The sequence below is a fragment of the Macaca fascicularis genome, chromosome 4, assembly GCF_037993035.2.
Source record: "Macaca fascicularis isolate 582-1 chromosome 4, T2T-MFA8v1.1".
NCBI lineage: Eukaryota > Metazoa > Chordata > Mammalia > Primates > Cercopithecidae > Macaca > Macaca fascicularis.
This window is the reverse complement of record NC_088378.1, coordinates 122637454-122662180: the sequence shown is the minus strand read 5'-3', so window position 1 is coordinate 122662180 and position 24727 is coordinate 122637454. Positions and strand designations below refer to the sequence as shown.

At 34.7% G+C, this 24727-nt stretch overlaps 1 long non-coding RNA gene and 1 pseudogene across 1 annotated transcript in view; both read right to left on the bottom strand.

The window, feature by feature from the left end:
• Positions 1-24727, bottom strand: part of LOC135970614 (uncharacterized) — a 517474-nt gene that overhangs the window by 161715 nt on the left and 331032 nt on the right. The gene's annotated exons all lie outside the window — the stretch shown is intronic.
• LOC102131649 (proline-rich protein 11 pseudogene) lies at positions 1346-2010 on the bottom strand (annotated as a pseudogene).

Sequence of the window (24727 nt, the reverse complement as noted above, 5' to 3'; positions counted from 1 at the left end):
CATCTAATCAGCTGCCAGTTTGGCCGGAATATAAAGCAGGCAGAAAAATGTAAAAAGCCTAGACTGACTTAGCCTCCCAGCCTACATCTTTCTCCCATGCTGGATATTTTCTGCCCTTGAACATCGAACTCCAAGGTCTTCAGCTTTGGGACACAGACTGACTTCCTTGCCCCTCAGCTTGCAGACAGCCTATAGTGGAATACTGTGATCATGTGAGTTAATACTACTTAATAAAATCCTAGGAGTTTTATTAAGTTTAATAAACTAATAGGAGATATATATCTCTCCTATAGGACATATATATATAAAATATATATTACATGTTATAAGGATATATATTATATATAAGGATTATACATAACAAGGATATCTATTATCTATTTTATATATTATATGTTATATATATTATATGTTTTATATATATATTCATTCTGTCCCTCTAGAGAACCCTGACTAATACACTTACACTAAAGGAAATTGTTTGTTGCTTAATGGGACAAATTTATACTTAAAAAGTTATCGCTATTTATCTAAAATTCAAACTCATTTGCATATCTTTCATTCTTATTTGCTAAATCTGGTAACTCTAGACTGGCAGGATAAAAGAAAATCCAGTAAGATGTATATTATTACTTTTTAAAGAATACATGGGTTGTTGAGGAGAGGGGACTAGGTCTCACAGTGAAGCCACTATGAACTTCAGAGGCGTTGTGGTAAATATAATATTCATGTAGAAATCTTTATAAAAATTTTATTTAGTTTCCTGAATGTGGACAGCAGATATAAAATTAAGGAGTGTCTTAGATTTCAGTATGCCAGATATCACCAAGTTGCTAGAAATGATACAGTCTAATTTTGAAAATTATGTTAAGTCTTTTTTTTGAAATCCTTCTGGAAAACAGTTGCATCAGGATAAGGAATAGTTTTACCTCTTAATTGTTTACAAAACAATTAAAGAAATAAAATCTAGCAGGTCTTTTTTTGTTGATCAAGTTTGTAGCAATATATGCATAAGCCTTACAGCTGAAATACTTTGTAATTACCCATGAATATCTAGGATGAATAGGAACCAGGCTATTTTCTTAATGTCATAATGTACCTATCCAGTACAAATTAGAGTTATCTGGTCAAATTTGAACCATATCTCTAACCTAAATTGGATTATTCCAGGATAAACATTACTTTGGAGATGACATTTTCCCATCTGGTTGTCTTACTGATCATGAAAATTAGAAAATATCCCAATATCCACTTTATTATCACAGTAAATTTGGGCTCCATGCCTACTCTAATTATTGAAATGGCATTATTATAAGATATTTCTGCACAAAGGATTTGAGTGGTTTTATCTGTATACTTTATGGATCATCACATGGAGTCGGGCAGAGATGGCACCTGTTTCATTCACTAAAGCTATTGTAGAAAGTGGCACTGTGTGAGCTGGGCTTCTAGGGTGAGCCTGCTGTAACTTTCTCCTCAAGGGGCAGGTTATTACTGGGATCAGTCCAGTTTCTGTTTCCCTGTTTTCTGTATTGGTAAGAGAGGTTCTACCTGGGCTCCTCTCTACATCGACTTTTGTCAGCAGTTTCTTCCCATCTATCTGGCTTTTGCTAGGAGTAATTAAGACATTTGTAACTTGAGCTGCTAACACTATAGTTAGGTTTTAGGACAACATACTGCAGGTTCGGGACAGTAACTAGTGGATTTCATACCTTTGGTGAGGGTACAGGCTTGCCCTTCCGTTGAAATTCTGTGTCTTCTTTAATGTCACAATCAGTAGATTTTAACTGTAATCTGTATGGGTCCATCTTTTACTAATGATCCTGCCTGAAATGCTTTAGTGAGATTGCATTTCCTGAGGTAGCATGGTAGTGGAGGTGTGGTAGATGTAGGCGGAGGGTGAGGAGGAAAAAGAGGAGGAGGAAGCTGGCTGGCTGGCTGGCTGGAGCAGTGTGGAAGGAAGTGCAGCTCAGCCTTCTGCAGCAGGTAGTTAGAGCACAGACAGGCACATTTATAAGTTTACCACTCATGTGGCACGCTTGACCACAGCTTAGCAGGAAGAATTTTCTGGAAAAGTCTTGATTTGTAGCCTCATTACTCTAATCTCTGTTTCTGCGATCACATTGTGCCTCCTCTTTTTCATGTGTGTTAAAGTTGAATTCAAAAATTAAAAAAAAAATTATCATAACAGACAACCAGTAAACAGTCACCATTTTGGCATCGCTGAGTCAAAACTTAAACGTAATAATGTTACAGACATGATTGAAGCACCTGAACTCATACAAGGTCGTTTGTGTATAGACCTTGATTGTCACTATTGTTTGGATACAACCAGAGAGAAAGAAGGCATAGGACAATGTTATCATCTTCCCCTTTGGGTTTTTCTTATGCAAAATTACCTTGAAGTACAGTTGCACTTAAAACTTCCTGTACAGATTAATGCAGGAAAGTTGGGACATTTGGAGATTAGTTGAATAAAAATAGAACTTCAGTAGAGTTGGAATAAATGAAAACTTTCAAATCCAAAGAGATTTTTTACAGATATGCAATAGTTTACAAATTATTGTATTTGGAAGCAAATACTTAAACATTGGCTAAGGAGATGCATAAAGGAATCTGCTTCCCTTTCCAAAAGACAGACTGAAAATACCAGCAGAGATTATATTGCAGAATTTAAGAGTAGGATATCAATGGGCAATGATTTAATATTTTTCTCCTTCTGTTGTTCACCTCCTTGGAAATATGTGTGAGATTGGATTAAAAAAAAAGAAAGAAAGAAATGTAAAACGCACACACACACACACACAAAGAGGACAGCTATCAGTTCACAAAGACAAACGTACACTACAAATACTTAGCATCTTGTCATTAATTGTCACACTGTTGCTTTTGGACATTCTTGATTAGAGGAAAGGAAGTTGAAGTCTAGCCTGGCAATGAGAGTATTTTCGTTGCAAATCTACAACTTTATGGCTATATTTTTGGAGAATACACTATTTTATAATATCTAAAGCAAAACATAAAAAGTGTTTCTACAGAAAATTGAAACTAACCAAGGTCTCCACTTAGAGGAAAGAGCTCACAGCCTCCTCAATCATACTCTCTCACATTGTAAACATTGTTTTTTGGAAAAGAACATTCTTATGTGATATAATAAAAATGAAATTCATTGGATCTTCTAAAAAATGTTTAAATACTTAAGAAAAAGAGAAAAATCAATGTGGAGAAAGTGGCCATTTTTTAAAAATCCATTCTTTTGGAAGTGCACTTATATTAGAAATTTCCAGGCAAAATAAGATGAATAAAAAATGAAGTCAGTGAAACCTGCCTTCAGTATTCTTTCTCTCAACTTTTAGCATCATTATCCTACTTTATGTTGTTCAAGCTCTGGTTTTAACATTTTTTTCTTGTACCTTCCTAGGAAAAACTTTTTGTACCTTGAGGTAGTTCAACAAGCATAGAAGACTTATCAATCTTTTTCTTCTAATTGAATAAAACAAGCAAATTTAGCTTCTTTTGATATAGATTGTCTTTCAGTAAGCTAGAAAAGACCCCCCTTTCTAGCAGGTATTAATATTTGAGAATAGGAAAATATGTCTTTTTCATATCATTTCTTACAGAAATAAAATTTATGCTAAGGCAGAGAAAATAAAGTATGTAGGCTATGGTGAGGCGGACTGTAGGAATTACCACAGGTCAGAAAAGATACAGCAGGGCTACAGAAGGATAAAGAGTTTGACTTCCAGAGTCTAATCTACACTGTTTATTGTCTCTATTCTTTGAAATTTGAGACTGGAGCAAATTCTGGAGGATGTGTGCCATAGCTTGGCTTTGACTTCCTCATGCTCAAATAAATGTATTTTATTTTCTTTATATCAGTCACCCACAACCATAATGATAATTTTGGTCTTATTATCTCCAAATTACATCACCACTGAAATATCAGTTTTTTTTTTTTTTTTTTTTTTTTTTTTTTTTTTTTTGAGACTGAGTCTCACTCTGTCGCCCAGGCTGGAGTGCAGTGCAACGATCTGGGCTCACTGCAAGCTCTGCCTCCCGTGTTCACGCCATTCTCCTGGCTCAGCCTCCCGAGTAGCTGGGACTACAGGCGCCCGCCACCACGTCCAGCTAATTTTTTGTATTTTTAAAAGAGAGAGGGTTTCACCGTATTAGCCAGGATGGTCTCGATCTCCTGACCTCGTGATCCACCTGCCTGGGCCTCCCAAAGTGCTGGGATGACAGGCATGAGCCACCATGCCTGGCCTGAAATCTCAGTTTTAAGCATTCTATTTTCTAACCATAATTCCTAGCTTTTCTACAAATTTTTTGTGCCATTTTAACAATCCTTTATCTATACGATATTGTCTCCTACTTCATTAAAATATATATATAAACAATTGGTTATGAATTTCTTTATAGTCTTAATACCAACTCTGTTAATCTTCCTGTATCTGTACTCAAGATCCATACTTCTACCTAAGGCCCAAACTCCTTTGCTTTGGACCCCATCTCCTTTTGTCTTCTCTAGTTCTTTCTGCAAATGGTCCATTATTTCCCTGGAGACATCATTGTGCTTCCTCTTGGATGTTTCTCATCATCAAATAAAAATGTTTTATCAAATATATAAAAAGTTTACGAACCAACGAACCTAAAACTAAACAAAAGTAGACTCCATGTTCATCCATTTCCCCTTCAGCTACTATTTTATTTCTGGGTAACTCATCGTATTAAAACACTTAATATTTTTTAGAATTTCTATTACCAAGTGCTCACCTATCACTTTTTCAACCCACTGTTAGCAGGTTACTTTTACCAACACTCTATGGAAATTATTGTTGTTTGAATTAAAGATGACCTGAATGTTTCTTAAGATCGCTTCAAAGATCATTGACTCCTCTTTGAAATTATTATGGTTGATCCCTTTCTCCTTTTTGAAAAGCTGTCTTCTTGTCTTCCAGTAATTTCTGTGCTACTACCTCTTCTGATGTTGCTTCCTGTTTGGTCTTCTCTGTCTCCCTTGCTAGCTTTTATATTCTTTGGCATCCAACTGTTGGACTGTCTCAATATCCTGTTTTGGTTCCCATCTCTTCTCAACTACACACACTCCATGGTGATTTCCTTCAGTCCCATGGTTTAAGTGTGGTCCCTAAAGCAATTCCTCCAAAGTTAAAATTTTCATCTTTCACTTCTTCACTAAATTGCAGACTTAGTTGTTCAAACTGCTAGTGCTTTGATGTTATGCCAAGTAAACTTTTCAAAATTGTCATGTCCCAAACAGAACTCTCCTTTTTAATACAAATATCTTCATGAATTTCCATCTATTTTTGCTACTATTTTCTGAGTCCAAGCTACTTTCGTTTTTTACCAGGAATGCATAGTCTCTCCTAATTTCTCATCCTCTTCTAATCTTATCCTTCTATTATCTATAGTATTTTCTTAAGTTATTTTTAATATCAAGAATTTTAGGCCAGGCGCGGTGGCTCACGCCTGTAATCCCAGCACTTTGGGAGGCCGAGACGGGTGGATCACGAGGTCAGGAGATCGAGACCATCCTGGCTAGCACGGTGAAACCCCATCTCTACTAAAAAATACAAAAAACTAGCCGGGCGAGGTGGCGGGCGCCTGTAGTCCCAGCTACTCGGGAGGCTGAGGCAGGAGAATGGCATAAACCTGGGAGGCGGAGCTTGCAGTGAGCTGAGATCCGGCCACTGCACTCCAGCCTGGGCGACAGAGCGAGACTCCGTCTCAAAAAAAAAGAATCTTATTTCCAAGAAATAGTTATTATAGTACTTTTATGCATATATCATCTCATTTACTACATTGTCTATTTACAGGTACCTATTTATTTCAAAAATTTATTTTAAATAAATGTCTGTGATAATAATACCTATATCAAATTTAAATCTGCTACTATTTGATAGTTAGACGGGACAATTGTTTAGTATACTTATGTTAAACTTAGGTTTTGGGTGACCAAATCAACAGACATAACTTACATTTAATTTAAGCATAACACAATCTTCATATCAATAATATGAATATCAACATGTACTGAAAAACAAACCTAACCTTAAGTTAAGAAAGTAGATTGGATACTGACATAGGTGATTTGCTATAAAATTTCTCAGAACTTTAAAAAGAGAATATGTTAAAATATAACCAAAAGAACTGAAGGCAGGAACTCAGACATATTTGCACACTCACGGTTATAGCAACATTATTTAAATAGCTAAAAAGTGGAAACAATGGAAATGGCTATTGGTGGATGAACAGATAAACAAACTTGATATGTACAGGCAGTTAAGATTATTAAACCTTAAAAAATGAGTAAGCTCTGACACATGGTACAACATAGATGAACTCAGAACAATAATGAGTGAAATAAGCCAAACACAAAAACACATGTAATGTATGATTCTATTTATATGAGGCGCCTAGCTTGATGAAATTTATAGAGACAAAAGGTAGAATGATAGTTGCCAGGACTTGGGGCAGAGGAGAATGGGAAATTGTTTTTTAAAGGGTATAGAGTTTCAGTTTTGCAAAACGAAAAGATTTCTAGATATTGGTTGCAGAACAATGTGAATGTACTCAACACTGTGGAACTGCACACTTAATGATCAAGATGGAAAACTTTTTGTTGTGTGTATATTACCATAATTTATATGTATATTATATATTTATATGTTTCTCTCTTTCTAAATATATATCTCAATACTTCACTTGGTGAGACATGCTAATTTTTGTAGTACAAACATCTGCTGTAATTTATTTAGTGGAGAATTAAAGGGTTCATTTCATCTTTACTCCTGAGGTAGAATTCACATTCCACCCCAGAAGCTGTGAGAACTGTGCAGATTAGAATGTAAATGAAGAAGATTCAGTCAAAGTACACCAAGCTATTTATCAAATTTTAAGTGGACTAAGGAATCAAAGTGGGAAACTTTTTCTAATGGGAGAAGACATTGGGAGAGACTGTGTAGCAGCCAGGAGAACACTGTGCAAGCAACAGATCAGCCAATCTGGGTATATCTAGCTTTTAAAAACTAAAATATGAAAGTTCTTTCCTTAAGTGTGGAAATTCAGCTTGCTTTTTTTCTTATTGTTCTCTCAATGTTACTGAATCTTTTTTCATAAAAAACTGGCACAGTGCAGAGTGATTGACTTGGTGAAGGATTTGTAACAGTGTCCCTAGGGAATGATATGTCTGAACTGTCTCTTGCATGGTCTTGAAAATTCAGCCTGGGGTGACGACTCCACTCCACCCATGTAAATATTCAGATGGTGAAATTCTGCAGAATCACGCAGTGACAGAGAGGTCTTTCAGCAAAGGATGGAACTGAAAAGACTCACTTGTTGGAGACCATAAAACCACTGCTTTTGACTGTCCCTCTGGAATCAGGAAAATGTGGGGGTGTAATACAGGTGCCATACTGTCATGCACTTAAGACATCAAAACTACTTTGCCTTCCAACTTGAACTGGGAATTCTGGGCTTGGCAGATGGATGCCTCACTCTGATACGCAAGGTGAATGATTTTTCTATGTGCCAGCTGAGATTAAGACTGTTTAGGAAAGGGAACAAAGAATCTCTGATTCTTGTTTTTCTGGATCACCCCCATGTAAACATAGAGCCCTATTCTTCCATGAGCTTCTTGAAGGCAAGTATGTCTTGTATTATGATGTTCCCCTTCACCCCTTCACCTTCTACTCAGCCCCCAGGATTGTTATATTGGAGTGTGTGTAAATGATTGGAAGGAAAAGTAGCAGAAGCACATAGAAATGTAGAGAGATGAGGAGAATGCTCCCCATTAGTTGGTAATGGACTAAGATCCTCTTTGTTCACTAGACCAGAGAAGGGAGCTTTCATTTACATCGACGTTTTGTTGCATAGTAGCTGTGTGCCAGCTTCTGTTCTTTAAATTCTCTAAGCTTCAGACTTGGGGTTCATAAAATAGTATATCTACTCCATAATTTAGATGCTCAAACAAGATAATGTAAAGAAAATTATTTGATAAAGCTCTCTACAAATTTAAAGTATTATTATATAACCCACATTAGATGTTACCTAAATGTTATATAGCTTTATCCCTTTGTAGATTGACATATCTTTCTAAGTTAAGTGCTGGGACAAAACGTCATTCCTTCCAGGACAGTCATGTAGTCTTCCAACTTTATTAAATGTTAATAGAGATTAATAGAGATAGGTAGTATATTGGTGAGATTTATCCATATCTCACCAGACCCTAGTGAGCTATCTCAAGACTTGAAAAATACAAGTATGTATGCAGTATAAGGAGAAGAGGTTTGACAAAAGATTCTTTTATAAAAATGACAGAATTATGTCAAAGTTCAGCTAACTGAAGTGAAAAACTATATTAGATGTTAATGTGTCTGAAAGCAATTTTAAAATACATTCAGAAATACTTTTATGAAAAACAAAATGAAAACAGACTGGGAGCAGGTTTCAAAGAGCGGAAATATTATTTTGTGAGCAAACTGTAAAAGAAGAGCATATGTTTAATTACTTACATATTTTGGAAAACTAGCAAGATAGACTGCAAGGAATGCTGCTAGGACTTAGAGCCCTTCAGCAGCTGTTGGTTTCCCATTGATTCTTTCATGGGATTTCCTTATGTAACCCTCCACTCACTAATGTATTTGTAAACACTATTAAATCCTAAATTATATACAGGTCTTTCTTCCCCATTATGGAGAACGGGCCTCAATGGGGAGCTGAGTTTATTATTAATGTATCCAGTTTTCTCTCTCCCTCTGAAAATAATAAGTAATGGCTAATGTAGAAAAAAATCATTTCCTGCACTTAATGAGTCCCTGTCCGTCGATAATGTTAAATTAACTGTTGACTCAGTTTGAGACCCCCAAGCACATAGTATTTGTTAACTCTTGAAAGTTTTCAAAGCGATTTCTCAGATTTTTTTTTTTATCTCTCACCCTTTCCTTTCCTTTCCTTTTCTTTCCTTTCCTTTTCCTTTCCTTTCCTGTCCTGTCCTGTCCTGTCCTGTCCTGTCCTCTCCTCTCCTTTTCTCTCCTCTCTTTTCTTTTCTCTCATCTCATTTTTTCTTTCTTTCTTTGTTTACAAAGCAGGCACATATACTCTTGTCCTCATATTTCAAATGAAGAACCTAAGGCTCAGGAAATATATATGATTTTACTCCCTAAGGGCACGTAACTTAGATTGAGAAAACATCATCAAGAATATTTTATTTATTCATTCATGGATTAGAGAATTCCATAGATGCCTGGGACTGTGCTAAGTACTAGACAAGGTGTGGTGAACTGGAAAGATAGAGGCCTCATCCTCCCCCATAGATGCCTGGGACTGTTCTAAGCACTGAAGGGAGAGTGGTGGCCTCATCCTCCAGCAGCCTAGAATAGCAAATGAGCAATGAGCAAGTAACTGAGAAGTTAAGAAAAATTGTGAAGGATGTTGCAAAGTACATTTTAAATGAATGACAATGGGACAAAATTAGGGGTATCAAAGTTACCTTTCAGAAATGATGTTTCAGTTGTGACCTAAAGAAAATAAGTTAGATAAAAAGTGAATATGGAGAGAGAGTAAGTCTAAGGTAGCAGAAAGAGATAGAGAATAATGAAGACCAGCAAATGGGCAGGGGCAGTTTTTTAAAACATCATTATGCTATGGTGATAATTGTTTTCTTTATCTTGACAATAGTGAAAAAGATTGTGGTTAGATTTAAATAAAGAAATAATGTGTGTGTTTCTTAAAAAAGAATACTATGGCTTTAAGGTGGAATTGGTCTCCAATGGAGAGGAGTGAACAAAAAGGTAGATAGTGAGAAATTCACTGCAGTGATTGAAATTACAGATTGCAGTGGTCTAAGAATAGAAGAATGAAATTCATGGTCCTCACTGGAAAGGATCTTGTTGTGAAGCTTAACTTTGCAGATAGGAGGGTGCTATGACAGGTGACTTTTACCCTGGAATGTGTGTTTAGTGTGGTGTTTTGGATAGATGACTCTTACAGTAGTATCTGGAAAGTTAAATCAGGACTTGATTTGAATAATTGTGCCAATTGGAGTTTAAGTTCAAGGTTATACAACAAATAGATAGCACAGTTGAAATCTTGACGTCAAATTTAATGTTATTGCCACTAAACCAAGGCACCTGTTAATATATAATTATTGTTATACTAATTGTATAACACTAATATATATAAATACTAATATTAATATTGAATAATATTGATATTGATATAAATATCAACTCTTTCTTAGATGCTAAGTTTTAGTGTGTATGCATCATCTTATGTATTTCTCACACACACTTAGAGGTGTAACAGTCATTGGTCTTCCAGGCTCCCAGCCCAGCAGGCCCATGTCACTTTAGAATGGCCCTCACCTACTAGTCCCAATCTCTGCTTGAAGTTGGAACTTGGCTGCTTTTTTTCCTTTATCCTGCAAAACTCTTTTATTCACCTTGTCCTAGGAGACACTCCCTTAGAGGTTTCCTCTGATTTAATAACTTGAATAAAGTACTCATTCCGTGGCAGTTTGAGTCTTGGAGAATTTGAGGGATTGATTAAACACATGCTGTTGAATTATATTACTACTTTATTATGTGAAAGCAGAGCTCATAGACAATAGCCTGTGGGTCACATGCAGCCATTCCATGGAGAAGGCAATGGAAGTGCAGAGAAGGAAGATAATTTAAAGCAAAGAAAACAAAACAAACCCTCCATCCACAAAAAAATGCAAAAACTAATCAAGTTATTTCTGATGACAGAAACTATAATCTTTCTACTATCTCACCCTACTTTTATATCCTCTTACAAATATATGTTAAGGTGTAACATATTTTAGAAAAAATTTAAGTTTCAGTTTAAAAATGGAAAGCTTCAATTTTGCAAAAAAAAAAAAAAAAAAAGGTAATTTGTCTTAAATGCTTTATTCTCATTCAGACTGGATTACTGAAGAAAAAGAAAATGTTTAGAAACTATACTTTCTGAAAATAAATTTTGTATTCATTACAGCAAAAAGTGAGAAATCATCCAAAACAACTCAATCTTTCCATTTTCATGCTAATTAAGATGGTAATAAAATAGAGTATTAACCCTTGCTTATATAACTTGGCTCCTATAGGAAGGCAAGATTTTGAATGTTAGGTAAACCATATTTGCCCTGCAGCTTTTTCACAAAATATCCCTCTAACTGGTGATGTCATTCTGCAATTCACACACAGTGTTTACCTTAAATTATTCTCACTTTCTATTGAGGTACTGACTACTCACCATTAAATTAGTTTTGGCTCTTTAAACTCAACATCATTATATAGGAAACATTGACTCTTGCTTAGAGGTCAAAGTACAAAAATAATTTGGCTCCTGTGCATGTGCCCAAGATAATTAGCTATAAATAAACTTCATCATCTCTTTGATTTGCAAAGAGTAATCATAGCAGGGGTCTCAAAAGCATGGTGCAGCCAAGTAAAGTTGAGCAATGTTTGTCTTGTGCAGAGATGCCAGGCCTGGAAAGGGTGTGGGCTAAAATCCAACCAACACTCAGCCTGCAGGTGCCCAGCGAGAGTAAATTTTTCCAGTGTATCTAAAATCTTGCATAGTCTGAGTGAGGCTGATGAGCTATATGACCTTGGCAATACTTTCAAACTCTTTTGAGTCTCAATTTCTAAAACTACAAAATGGAAATAGCAATATATAGACCTCATAATGCATATTTATGTAATTATAAATTATATATTCAGGGAAACACATGTGATTTGTTCATAATTTTAGTGAAATTTGAAGTTTCCCCAAATGTACTCTGATCTCTTCCCTTGAGCAAATATTATTCCCCGTTAAGATTTTTTTAGTAAAATATTATTACCTGATAATTGTTCCTTAGTGTATTAAGTTCTCCTGCAAATTCGTTAAAATTGATTCCATTTTAAAAATTTTATATTGGCAAATGCTGGTATCATTAATAATTTATAGAGAAATTAAAACAAAAGAGATCAAACACTTGGAACTTAATTTTAAGAACTTTTGAATACATATCTTTAATGTGGTTAGAAGTGAAGACGTGGTTTGGAAAATATTTTCAAGTTCATACTGTAAAAAAAAAAAAGATGCAAATTTCCATCAATTCCTTTCCCACATAACAATATATCTGTAAGTGAGCACTTCTTTTTTCATTTTGCATAAGTCAGTTACAGACTCAGTGTAAGCTCACATTCCCTGAAATGATTCACTCAAATGAAAAGCATCTAGCATCAGTGGGCCATGCAAATTTCATTGAAAAGATTGTGATAAGTTTGTAAGAAGATGTTACAAAGATGTAAGAATCTCCTATTAATTCAATTAATTCTAACAATCAGAACAATTTAAGTCAATTGGTTTTATTCCATGCAGTCCCTTTCCAACAGATTTTTAGTTTCCATCTTCTTTCTCTTAATTCCCCAGACTGCAATGATTTCTCACTTTATAACGCAGAACAGTTCAGCAAACCTGTTCACCCACACCTATTCTACAGCTGTCCAAGCAAAGATGGACACTCCATTTATCAGGAACCATTTCTGCAAGAGATGATAACAATTATAATGATGATGCTGATAAAATCTTGACACTTAGATGTATGCATTTTCTTACTTTATTTAGTGGACAAGATTTTGTCAAGTGTTTATTTTTTCATGCCCATGTGGCAATCCTGCCTAGAGGGGGATATCACTATATTTTAATGTATTTCTCCTGCTTAGGCTGAGTTCATTCTTCTGTATATAGTGGCTTTTTTTCAAATACTTGAGAGTAAGGCAGTATGCACTTAGTAGCTTGTTTGCAGTACTCTACAACAGCAGAAGGTGAGATTTTGGAAGGTTCTTCTATAAACCAGAACGCTCTCTGGAGCACTTGATCTCTTGATACTTGTCTTAGAAATTGCCCCATATTTGGGCAGTCAGGAAATATATGTGCATGTAGAGATGCTAAAGGGCATAAAAAACCTTGGTCTTTTTACATCCATCCATGACTTACTCTTTTCCCCACACAAAAAAGAAAAGGATTACTTAGGGCATTTTACAGACATGCATATTGAGTAGTAAAATTTGAACTAGGTTTAACTTAGGGCATAGATGGTGCTAGTGTTGAAAAGCTTTCTCCATGTTATATATACACAGAAAGTGTGCTTATATGCGTATCTCTGCACAGAAACGTTTGTTTGTTTTTTTTTTTTTTTAAGAGGGAGAAAAAACACAAATCTATCTTGCCCCAGTAATTCAGGAGAAAATTAAGGGATGATATATATGTGTGTATACGGTTGGATGGGGGGCAACTTATGCAAAATTATGAGACTTTGGGTACAAGAAGAACTGCTTTTAGGCCTAAGAAATAATGCTGACAAAGAGTTGAGAAGAAGGCAGTATTTTACATCTAGCATGCAACTCAAAACTCCTCAGCATGGTTGAGAGTATCGAAAGAAAGCACATGTGGCATAAAGAGAATTGGCCATGATGTAGCTTCTTCAAGGAGTTTATTATTTCATGACAAAACGGTAATAATAGTTGCTAACATTTATTGAGTGAAAGTCACAAGGTGGCCAGGTAAAGAGATCAGCACCTAGAACTTCTGTGAAGAGTGTTAATGTGTGATGGTGATTGGAAGTCAGGGACATGGGCAGAGTGGGAGGAGGCTTGGATTATATCAGTTTCCCCGGTGAGGACTCAGAACCTAAAGTACTCTTACACCTACATCTCTTCAATCTCTTCAATTGTATCTTCCCAGGTTGTGGTGGCCTGGAAAATTCTGTATTCCTTGGGGTTCAGAGAGGAAAATAAACTAGATTTATGAACAGAAAACTGGAAAACAATGATAATCCATTAAGTAAATGCAACAAATGTGCCTCCTTTTCCTTGGATCCTGTTTCACTGACTGCTGATAATACACTTTATGATTTCAAGATGAGAAATAACCTCAGAAGGAGAAATCATTTTTACTAAGATTGATGACTAAAGCTTTGGCTGCTGCAGCTGACAACAATTGAATTTATATAAACAGCCAGGGAAGCAGTTTCTCCAAAAGAGAAGAAATCCAATGAGGGTGCTTTCTTGGTCTCTGCTTTTCCATCTATCCTTATCCATGTTTAGTAATCATTTTGAAGTTAAAATATTAGTTTTCATTTTTTTCTTTATAATTTGCCTACTCTTGAAACCTTAGGCAATAAAAGTAACTCTTTCTTTACTTCTGGAATATGTATTTAGCAGAAAATGTATAAATTATGGTGATAGGGGAAAGTTATGTCATTCTGAGACAAACTTTTTGTTTATTATAATTGACAATTTCTTTCTTGGCAGGTAAAATTCTTAAGAAATTATTTGATGTAAGTTTACTGTGGTTAAAATTTGCTCAGGGAAACCAATCATGCCATTTATCTGTGTAACGTTCAGTCAAGACTCTATAAACCTTTAATCAACATCTTTTCTTTTAGTAACTACCTCAGAAATGTTTTTCCTGACAACGTCGTCCCAGAAAATTTTTCTCAAGAAAAAAAAATATTTGAATCAGTCCATTGTAAAGCATGTTTGTAATAAAACTTCGATATGTCTAACAAACCAAGTGGCCTGAAAACTATTTTTGAGCAGTAGAGATTTCACTGCTCAACATCACTCATGTACATGTATGCAGGCTGGCCCTGACTCACATTATGGATGGATATTGGTAATCAGGAAGAGTAACTTTGAAAAAAGATGAAAGTTATTCCTTGGAACCCCAGGCTTTCTCCAGGTGTCTCCTCTTTCTATCAGAATAGAAGTTACCTTTCTTTGTTACTTTAAATTTCATATTAGTAGGTTTATAATTTAGATCAATCTGTCTAGCTCTCAACAAAATTTTGATTATCTCTCCTCATAAAATAATGAAACTGTCTTCTACAGTGCTCGCCAATTGTCCTATTTACTAATCTGTGAAATCTGGATTTGGAGAACCACTGGAGACTCAGGGAGCCAACCTTTGAGGAAATGCATTGTTAAAACAAAATGGCTGTCTCAATAGGAGGCCATGATACATCTTTATGGAAACACTACACTGTTTACATATCTGTATAGTAAGACTAAAACTCTCATACACAAATACAATGCCAATGGAGGGGAAATTTGGTGAAAGAATGAGGATGGAAGATTAAAAAAAAAGCAGAGAGAAATGCTAAATCAAGCTGAAAATCTGGAGGCGCTGATTTTAATTCACAGATAATAGGATCACTGGCCTCAGGCTAGAATAACTTATTTCTATAAAAATGTAACAAGTTTTTCACACTGATGGAAAGATATAACATATTTTTTTAAACATCATAGGGGAGTTTTCCGAGACAGCCCTGTCAATAATTGATGCCATGATTCTATTTAGTGTCCAAGCATATCTATTTTTCACCTCCTCATTTAATTAAGAAGGCTTTACATAACAGGTGGAGAAGGAAGACTTCCCTATTATAGCAATTACGAATATATCAAGAAAATATAAATCACAATATTCAGCTGAACCCTAATTATTCAGATATCATTTATTATTTCTGAGTTATCTGTGCTTCTTTAAAGAGTCTCTCTTGTCATTTGTCAAAACAGCATATGTTTTTAAACCTAACAACAGTAGGCAATATTATTCTTAGGTTACAGATGAGAAAAAAATGGCCCTAAATTGGCTGAGTCTTGTCAAGGATCTCAAGGCTGGTGGGTAGTAGAAATAAGACTTGAACTCTGGCCTGCTGTTTCCAGTCCACTGGAAGCTCAGGGAGGTGCTGTTGGAGAGCCTTGGGAAAAGGTAGGGAAATCATCCAGAAAAAAAAAAATCAAAGAGGAATAAATTTCTCTATGAAAAGGCAGTAAGCATACACATTATAGCCAAAGGTGAACCGACCCTAGAATTCATTTCTGGAAAGAGGACAGAATTTAAGGAGTCAGAGCAAGACACACAGAGAACTTCAGTAACCTGAAGAGCTTAGAAAAAACACAACAACTCAAATTAATAATTAAAGGAGAGGGGAAATCAGATACAGAGAGGTTTCTCAGCTACTCAGAAAGAGCAGACAAGAGGGTGAATGGATACATATCATTAGAAAAAAAAATACTCAGAGATCTAAAAGTTTCCAAATCAGAATAAACTAATGAGAGTGGTCACCGTATGTTCTTTCTGCACATAGTATGCCAAGATACCTGGGAAGCTATGGCAGATTTTATGCCTTTGAGTTAGTTGTTTCAGGCATGTAGTGGAGCAATTCCTTGCTACAGAGAAGAGATAAAGTGGATTTAAAAAGTAGCAGAAAAATAAAAATCTATCTTCCTAATTCTGCCAACTCAAAATTGTAGAACCTCAATTATGAAATGCTCTTTAAATGTAATTTTAATAAACGTCCTTGACATTTATGTCCATGGTTCATTTTCCATTTTTCTATATATGTTCTTTTGGGGGGAATGTTCAGAAAGAAATAAATGGTTCCTTTAATCATTAATGCATATTCTTTATCTTGTTGAGTAAGAGAATAAAGTTTTCTGAATTAATCACATTCCATGGAAGATAAGTGTCATATCTAAATACTTATCCTTATGGCAAATCAGGTTCTACTTTCTCCACAAACTTTGGATATTCTTTCCTATCTTCCTTCATTAATTCACACAAGAAATATTTATTGGGCATACAATATATATGGCAGAAACTATGACATAGGATAAGGTGGCAAATAAGACAACCTTGGTGCATGTTTTCATGGAGCTCAACCTTGGGGGAAGGACACATCTTTTCAAACTTTCCCTTCTAGACTACATCATTTTCTCTTTCTCTAAACTGTGTTACTTGGCAGCTGACATTGCAAAGTTTAGGATTTATTATGCTCTAATGATTTGTTTGTATTATACTCCTTCTGACTAAATTATGTAAACCAACATACAGCAGTTAACGTATAGTTCTTATTTTAAGTTCCCATGATGCCAATCACAGTGCTAATCATAGAAAAAACTCCTGATAATATTTGTTGATTAGTTGATGGATATGTGAATTATTAACTATTAAAAATCGTAATAGGGACCTCTACAAAAAATATTAACTCTTTATTGTAAAATTCCTTAAAACAAAAAGCAACATTACAGTAGCTTTTTAAAGTTATGAATTTTCCAGTTCGCTAGGGAAGAATGATTTATAATACACGCAACAGTTTGGAAACATGAAATGGCATAAAATATAATTTAATCATAAAATAAATATTTAGTTGCTACTCTGTGCCAGCAGTATTCCATGTGCTTATTTGTATTGACTTATCTACTCCTCACAACCACTCTCTAAGGTAGTAGTATAAATATTCCAATTTTACAACTTAGAAATTTGAAACATAGAGAGCTTAAGTAATTTACCCAAAGTCACAGAGCTACTAAGTGGCATAGAAAGATTTTAAACTCAGCAATCCAGTTCCAGAGCCCATGTCCTCATGCAATCTACTATACCACATCTCAGAGTAAAACTTCTTTGGACTTAGGTATGTTATAAATAATAAAATATGAGAATAGAAGATCAGTTAGAGTCAGATTAGAAAGAATCAATTATAATGTACTAAGTATTATGAAAGTCATTTTTCGAAAGGACCAAGATGTGTTGAATTGTTTTCTTAAGGCAACACTTTTGCGCGACTATAGAGAAGGAACTGAAGATTTAAGGTGGGAGGAGAAAATTTAAAAACAGGAAGGTAACATAAGATTTAAAAAGAATAAACTCTGGAATCAGTCTGATGTAGGCTCAGATCCTGACTGAGTAGTCACTAGCGCTGGTTACTGAAATTTCCAGTTCTCTTTCTTCTAGCCACAACTTTGAATCCGTATTAAATTAAGAAAGCCCAGGGGTCTTGATGTAACCAAAGAAATATGAGCACAAGTTATATGTATTTTTTATGGGTGGAAGACAAAATATTTCATAATCTGCTGTTTCCCCTAAAGCTGTAGGGAGAAGTTGACCTTCAAGGTTTTCATTCTCAGAGATTTTGGTGTTTGCTGCTGTAGCATAAACTACTCTGTCCTGAGAGGCACACAGCCTTTAGCATTTAATAGTTTTATCTTAAATTATTTAACAACTGTGAGGTTTTCTTTATTTCCCCATATATAAATAATGGGGTGATGATGATGTATGATTTTTAATTTTTTGATGCTCTTTTATTTTATTTGGCATATTTTTTTCTTAAAGTCTAGCACATAGCTGCTACTCAGCAGATGCTAATTCATAAGGACTGAGATAAATAAATAGCAGAAGCACAAGGAACAGATTCTAAAGACAGTTTGAGGCAAAATAAACAGAACTTGACTCCAATTTGGTATAAAGTATAGAACAAAAAAGTAAATAACTAGAGATGTTCCCAAGTTTCCAGTTTCCCAATAATATGATGGGTTGTTGCATTATTAACTAAAATAAGATATAAAGGAGGTCAAGTTGAGAGATGGTGTCCTCCAAGCCAGGTATATGTATTCAAGTCAGATATTATGAAGTAAAGACAAGGAACTCAAGTGCAAATGTAAAATAGAGAAGATTTTTATCATTTTTTTTCCTACATTAAGATGCCTAAGATGTTGACTGGTTTGCTGCAGACCACGTGAAATTTAATTGACTGTCAGTATAAACATTCCAGGCACAATTCAGAGAAAAATAATTCAATAGATGAATTTATTCTGTTACAATTTTTTTTTGCTTCCTTTTCAGTGTTTTCCCTCTTGGAATCTTTTTTGGAGTCAAACACAACTGACAGTAAGTATAACAAACACAATTCTAACCTTGTTTTTAAACTGAATTCATGTGTTACTGAACTCCCTAAGCCTCATGTTCCTTACCTAGAAAAAAAAAAAAAAAGAAACGATGCCATATAACTGATAAGAGTTGCTCAAAATTTAACTGTGATAATATATGTGAAATACAGAATCGCAGAGCAGAAACCATGTAAATACGTTTCCTTTTTCCTTCCTTGTATTAACCCTAGTTATTGCCTTTCTAGAGGAAGTTTTCCAGGTGACTTTCATAAAATTCTTTGTATTTTATTCCTTCCCAAGATCTTATTGCTGGAAAAGGAATCTATATTTTACTATAAGATTATTAAAAATATTTTTATAAACTCAATTCTATAATTCCATGTGTATCTGCCTTTTATTTTCTTAAACAAAATGTTTGATCTGGCATGATTTAGCTCAAAACAAAGATGTGCAAGCAATAAGAAAAGAACCAATTTCTAAAATTTATTTTTGCTATAAATGGATTCAGCTACAATATTCTAATTAATATATTGGTCAGATGTGATACGGAGTCAGGCAAATTTTATCACTGCTTGCAGAGAGTTTAACCCACTGAGAGTAAGGATTAAGAGCCATAGCATGAAGTAAAGTTGGCACAAGAAACATCTCATTTTCACAGATTCACGGAAGAAATTTACCCACAGAATATGCAGTAAAGTAATGCTATAACAGTTAAAATTCCTTTTTAAAATGGACTTTCTGCTGAAAATCTAGAAAATAGTTTAACAAATATGGATACTTTTGTAAACATTGTAAGATATAGGTAAGTAGGAGATATGTTATAATTATTTTAATGTTTTAAATCAGTCATTCAAATAGTTTTTTGTAAGTCTACTCTAAATTCAAAAATTAGAAACAACTCATTTAAGAAGAAAACCAAAAGCCAAACTTGATATTACAGGACAGTTCAGTTTCTATCAAAAATGCTATTATGATGGATTACAAGAAATACTTTCTTTTAGGGAAAGAAAGGTCATGTAAACATAGTTTTAATCCAACTTTATGATTAGATAATCCAGATTGTTTGTAAGCATTACTGAGTAAAAAAGAGTATGTGCAATCTCCAGTTTATTATTTTATAATGGACAAAATACATTATGCAAGATTATCCAAGTGTTGGTATTGAGGAATATGATGTTTAAATACATTGTGTAACTTGGAGTAAAATGGAAATCAAAACATTTATAAAATAGTATAGGTATCTTCTTAATGATATCTTACTTCCGAACCTCTAAATTTCTCTAGTGTTTCAATAATTTCAAAACTAAGAGGCTTGGTTTTAAAAAAGAATAATTTCCTCTCTCCTCCATGATGGAGTAACTGGCACTGAACATGCCCTCCTTCCATAAACAAATGTAAAACTAGAAAAAATATATGAGGCAATGGAGACTGGCACTAAACAACAGGCTATAAGCCTTTAGAGAAGAAAAAATATATAATGTGAGTTCCACATTCTCTTCAGCTTCATATCTCAGGGAAATTGCTGAACTTCTAGCAGTGAAGAGAGGTAGCCAAAACTGCATATGACAGCTGCACTGAGCTGATGATGCTGTGGTCTGATCTCTCTGAGATCAGCTCTGAGCTACACAAGTGCTAGGACTTTTGATGCAGGGTAGCGGAGAGGTGGGACCTGAGGAAAATGGGAACACCTGAAATCTATGTGAGGTTTCCTCAGTGATTATTTGGGCCTGACAGAGGATGGCTCTTGCAGGACTCAAATCTGAATAGAAATGACAGAGCTCTAGCAGAGATCAAGCAGTGCTAAGATGCTGGAGTTCTGGTACAACCAAAAAAGAGTCCTCAGGGATTTACCTCATGTACTCAGGTTAATCTCCCATAAAGACTATGCCTTAAGAGAAAGGAGTATGACCTAGAGCAAAGACCAGAGCCTAGAACTAAATTGAAATCTACCCATCTACAAAGAATGAAACCAAGAGTCTGCTAATAAATCAAAAATTCAGCATTTTTCAAAGAAGGCAACATGAGAAAGAGTCTACACAATATGTCATCTATTAGGTTTGTCATATAAAAGAGGTTAAAAATGCCTGATAATTAAGGGGAAAAACAGTAAATAAAAAGAAATTTCAACATGACCAAGATGTTGAAATTAGCAGACAAGTGTTTTAAAATGCCATGTGTAAAGCAAAAGAACAATCAGCAGAGTGAAGAGGCAACCTATGGAATGAAGAAAATTTGCAATGTACATGTTTGATAAGGCATCAGTATCCTGAATGTATAAGAAACTCAAACAGCTCCACTGTAAGAAAATAAATAATCCAATTAAAAATTATGCAAAGAACATAAATTGAGTTTTTCAAAAGAATACATACAAAGGACCAACAGTTATATGAAAAAATGATCAACATTATTAATCATAAGGGAAAGGCAAATTACAAATACAATGAAATATCGCCTCACATCTGATAGAAAGGCTATTATCAAAAGATGAAAGATAATTGTTGGTGAAGATGTAGAAAAAATTAAATCCTTGTTCACTGTTGGTGGGAATGTAAATTAGAACAGCCATGTTGATAAACAGTCTGGAGATTTCCCAAAATATTAAAAATAAAACAACCATCCAGCAATCTCACTACTGGGTATATATCCAAAGAAACTGAAATAAGTGTGCTGAAGAAAGATCTGCCCTCCCATGTTCATTGCTGCATTATTCACAAGATATTCACAAGATATAGTCAAGATATGGAATCAACCTAAGTGTCCATCAGTGGATGAATGCAAAAAGAAAAGGTGCTATATATACCCAATGGAATACTATTCATCCTTTGCAAAGAAAGAAATCCTGTCACTTGTGATAACATGGATAAACCTGGAGAAAATTATGTTAAGTGAAAAAAGCCAGGCACAGGAAGACAACAGAACAGGATCTCACTTGTATGTGGAAACTAAAAAGGTCACACTCATAGAAGCACTGGGTTGAGGGCATACACTGTCTCAGTTGGGGAAGATTCTGCCACACCTGGAGTACCAAATCACATTCAAATTGTCCTAAGGACACCATATAAATCATGGTTCAGTATGCCTGAAAGTCTAAGTCTTCTTAAGTATCTATTTTACTACTTGTTTCCACATTTGCTAAGTGCTATTCGTGTATAAAAAATTAAATCAGAAGATATTTAAGACACAGTCTTTGCCTTGAAGGGCTTTCATAAATTAAATCTGTACAGGTTGTCTCACCTGCTTGACTGTGTTAATACCTCCACCTTTACCCTAACACACTATAGGAATATTTAATGTTGCATTTGAAAGTATACTACCACTATTTCTAGTAAATAAAAATCTCCTAGGAATAGTAAGACCTGGAATTTGTGATTTCTTTTGAGATTTGATCATCTCAACAAAATCTCTACTGTTATCATGAAGTTCTATATTGATTAAACATAAGACCTTTAGATTTTTTTGTGTGTATGGCTATGCCATCCTTCTGAAATTTGAAAGATAGTATTCAAAAGAGAAAAAGTGAAGTAGTAGAGTGACCAAGTCCAAGAGTCAAGCATTAAAAAAAAGTATGTATTATGTTAGCCACTACCAAACATGTTTTTATGTGATATGTGAGGGAATTAACAAAAACACAACACAACTTTGTCTTTCAGGGAATGTATAAGTGGATATAAACCTGATACATATGACAATATAATTAGCTATCAATGCTGAATGTGCTAAATCGGATTGATGACACATTTTTGTTATAAGTGTTTAAGAATGAAGAGATTACGCAATTGAGTTCCTTACTATCATGTTGAGTGCTGTTTCATGCACTGCATTAAGCTCTGTTTACCTCACAGGACATTTTGGAGTGATTCCCTCATAGCAACAAGATGCTTTCCTGGAAGCTTGGCCAATGTTTCTGTAAGCTTGGTCAATGTCTCCCTAAGCCCCAAATATTCTTTTATAGATATAAATTATCTTGATTTTGTAATTAAGGAAGATAAATATCAGAGATGTTAGAATATCTATATAACTTTATAAAGATGTTAAGAGAAAGAAATAGGATTTGAAATCAAACTTGACTCCTTCCAAAGCTCCTCTTCTTTTCGTTTGGCTACTTTACTCTTCTTCTTTCTATACTTCTATGGTATTTTAGATAAAGTAATAGCAAAATCAAGGCTATTGAAATAACTGCACAGAAATTGTCACTTTTACTGTTGATCTTCCCAACAGATTTGAGAATGTCAAGTTATTTTTTTTATAATCAGTACATGTATAGCCCATAATGTAGTGATAATTAATTTTAGTTATTGGATTGTCTTATAATTACTTGCTAAGATGTCTGTTGCCATACTGTGAGTTCTCATTGTTGAACTCACTCATTGTATCTGTAGGTCTAGCATAATACTAGTCCCGTAATAGGCACTCTGTAAATTATATTGCCTTGAATCTCTCTGAACCTATTTTTTTTTCACCTTCCTGGATAATACAAAGTAATAGAAAGAAGTATTTTTTATATATATATATACGCGCACACACATACATACATATATATATGATTTAAAAGTTCCCAGGTAGATTGCAGGTATTGTAATATATAAAGGCCTTTGAAATTGTATCATTATTCAAAGATAATGTATATTATTATTCATAGTATATTTATATTAAAGGTACCTACACCATTTTGTTTATAGAAGCTCTATTGAGAAAATTTTACACACCATTAAATTCACCTTTTGATTCTTATTGCGAAGCATCTGACTGAGGGATAAGAATATTACCTGAGCAGTTGTTATATATTATCTCTGTTGATTCTTAAGTATTACAAAGAATATGCAAAGTAATTTTCATTCCTATCTTAAAGGTAAAGAGACTAAGTTTTGTTTTTGTTTGTTTGTTTTTTGTTTGTTTGTTTGTTTTGAGACGGAATATCGCTCTGTCATCCAGGCTGGAGTGCAATGGCACGATCTTGGCTCACTGCAACCTCCGCCTCCCAGGTTCACACCATTCTCCTGCCTCAGTCACCCGGCTAATTTTTTGTATTTTTAGTAGAGACGGGGCTTCACTGTGTCAGCCAGGATGGTCTCGATCTCCTGACCTCGTGATCCACCCACCTCGGCCCACCACGTCCAGCTGAAACTAAGTTTTATATAAGTTAAGTAACTAGCACAGCCATTTAGTAAATAGTATGGTTTGAATTGGACTTCAATTTTTCTTGATTACAAATCCACTGCTACAGAAGTTGCCTATGTTGCAAGGGGAGCACTCCTAAATAAATGTCATAGGAGTTAGAAGTTTGGACTCATTTTTTTGTACATCTAAGAGCCCAGATCCCAAGGCCCTTTTCTATGAAAATACTCCTTCAACTTTTCTCCATAGACAAAGGGAATCAAAGTAATGTCTGTGTTGAATTTTGATGTAGACATGATGTTTGAAAGCTTCCAGACTGAGTTTGGGGTTGATGAAAGGAAGCAGATAATAGTAGTCAACCAGAGGTATTGGTGACATGAATGCTACATACCCACACTTGAGATCCGGTTACTGAACAAGGCTTAAGTACCACATTGTGAAGTAATTACAACAAATAAAAGAATCGTATAGTGTATTAATAAAACAAGCACCATCAAATGTAGCCTAAACTTAAAAGGATTTCTGAATCATTTACAGCCTGGTCCCAGTGGGCAGCAGAATGACCACTTTTAATCTATTAGAAAAGGTAGTATTCTGGTAATGTTGTCTGGTTAAAGATAACCACACCTACAGGTGTGAAAAAAGGAAATCAAAAACATAAAAGGTCAAAGAAGACAGATATTTGACTATTTTGTCTAACTGTATTTTCATCTGCAAGAACATAGTGGGCACTTACAATGTTATTTGTTGAATGAATGAGTGTACGCCAACTGACATAGAAGGAAAATGCATGTACACGGCAAGTCACTGTTTTATGGTGCACATGTATTTTGAGTTGTATGACTTTTTAGACTGATCAATTACAGACTTCAGGA